A 2,627-nucleotide genomic window follows, 5' to 3' on the forward strand; every position below is an offset into this window, starting at 1 on the left:
TAACTTGGAATTAAGGTCACCAGATTCCATATCTCAGTAATGCATATTTATTATAAAAACAAAAAAAAATCAGGCATCAGTCAACAGTCTGTCTATTTTCCCTTGGAATTTCCCCAGCCATCTTGGAGGGGATACTGTGATGTTGGGGTAGAAAGGAAGGAATTGAGCGAGGCTGTCTTTGCTGTCAGTTAGTTATGGTAAAAATAAGGTTTGCTTTTTGAAGGAGTCTGGTAACTGAAATGTTTTGCTTTTATGTATCTGATAACATGGTGCATATCAAAAATACTGTGCAAGTTGGAACCCACACTGCTCCTTCAGGATGTTTTTCCTGTGGTCATCTTAAAAGATAAAAAACAGGTTTAAGTGTTAGTTACCAGTTTATGTTTGGTGGCTAGGAAATAGAGGGGGGGAAATATCAGGAATTCAAACTTACTTGTGTATGTTATGCAGGGTATATTTTAAATATAATCTGTAAGTGTAAACTGCTCTTCCTTTTTTTCAAATTATTCAGAATTTCTGTAAGTACTTGGGGTTTGTGCTTATTTTAAATTTCTTTTCTATTTACTTCTCCAGCAACAGAGATTAATTTGGCTTAGATTTTTGTGGAACCATGGCCTGAAAATGAGGTATCAGGCAGTCTGAGCAAACTGCTGCCAAAAGAACAGTCTTGCTCCCCGTCCCCCTCAATATTGGCCTTCCAGGGAGGGGAAGAGCATTAATTTGCCTGAATCTTCATGCGCTGCCTGGCAAATCTCTGTTCCCTTTGTTTTTAGGCACTTTCCTATACTGTTTCATGGAGGCAAAACCAGCACCTTCCAGTCTCTTTTCTAGAAGTCCAAAAGCTTTCATGACTCCCTTGGACATCAAAAAGAATGAGAAAGCAAATAGGTATCTTGCTTTTAAAACTTAATATTGTGCATCACATAGAGGAGACTCTGGAGACTAAAATTAGGTGTTTGGGGCCTATATTTCATAATTTCAGACCTCTGGTGCAAATGTTCAAACTACAAGAAGAACTGAACATAAAGACGGAAGTTCCATAGTCTCAGCATAATCTGCATTTTTCTGCACAAATTTTTAAAGAGTTATCTTGTGTATTCTGGAGAGGGCTATGGTTAAAAGCCTTTCCAATCTGAAAAATGCTTCTAATCTGAGATTACATTCAAAGGTACCTTCCTCTCCTTGGCTATTTTCAAATTATGGCTTCTCCTCATTTTTAATACCAGGAGATTATCTCATTGATTGGAGATTAATTTTTAAATTTATACAAACACTTGATAGCAATATCAAAATATAAACCTGATCAAGGATGAGAATGTCAATGATACTGGATTTGTCTAGGAACAGCTCTTTCTGCCTTTGTGTGACTGAACTAAATTCTGGTTACTTGCTAGGTGTGGTGTTTTGTTTTTTTTTTTTTTTTTAATTCTCTCTTTAAATACAGAACAGCACAAACAGTGTTTGTTTTGATCCTTGGTTTCTCTTACAGATTCTCAAATTCAAGTCTTAGTAGTGGATTCCTGTCAGGGAGTAGAGATGGGAATCAGTTTTTGTAGATAAATGAAGGTAACTGAATGGCTGATTAAAATGGACTTAAAATGCTAATTTTTAATTTTAGTTTTTAATTTTAGTTTTTATTTTTAATACTGCTGCTTTCTCCCTCCCATCCTTGCTCCCCTTTTTTTTTTTTCCTCCTCCTTTAAAGCCCCTTATTTTTATGGTTAGCGATATTTTAATTAATAACATTTTCATTACCACAAGACCGGTGCAGAAAGAAAATACAGACGCTGAAATTAGTTTAGAAAGCCTACGTTGAGCCGAAGCGCTATAAACTGATTCCGGACCTTTTTTTACTGACCCGAGGACTTCTCACGAGGCTCAAGCAACATCAGTAGCTGAAGAGGTGCGTTATTTGGGACCCAGCCGAGTCCCCCGTGAATCCCTCTCCCTCACAGGGGCGCTGAAGAAACCCGTCCATGTCCTGGCCCAAACCTTCGCCCGTGTGTGGGGGGGGTGTTTGTGTGCGGGGGGTGTCTCTCCTCCGGCAGAAGGCGGCTGACAGCGGTGAGGGAAGGGGAAGGGGAAGGGCTGCCAACCGGCGGTTCTGGCGGGAGGAGCGGAGCCGCCCTGAGGCGAGGAACGGCTCCCGGGGATGGTACCTCAGGCCGGGCCCGCCCGCCTCCCGCCATTTGAAATCAAACCGCCTCCGCGCTCCTGATTGGGTCCGCCGCGCGGTGCACGTGACCGCCCTTTACACCAATCGCGGGCTGACGCGCGCCTTTTCGAAAAACAACCCCTTCCCGCGACTTCGGCGGCGGCGGCGGTGCCGGCGGCGGTGCCTTTTCTCCTTCCGCCAAGCCGGCATCAGCGAAGGCTAAAAGAGTCCGGTCGCCGAGGGGCTCCTGTCCCGGCTGGCCGGGCTCCGCGTGTCCCCTCAGCTGTGGCGGCTGTCAGCGGGTGAGGGCGGCGGGCGGTACCGGGGCCGTCTGCACGGTAAGCGTCCTCCGTTTTGACGCGGCGGAGGGATACGGCCGGGGGTGCGAGGGTCCCGTCGCGGCGTCCGGTGGCGGGAAGACTCAGTCCGCGCCGCGCACTGACAGGAGGGAGGGGGGGGGGCAGCCCCTCAG

Source organism: Harpia harpyja, chromosome 10 (assembly GCF_026419915.1).
Source record: "Harpia harpyja isolate bHarHar1 chromosome 10, bHarHar1 primary haplotype, whole genome shotgun sequence".
NCBI lineage: Eukaryota > Metazoa > Chordata > Aves > Accipitriformes > Accipitridae > Harpia > Harpia harpyja.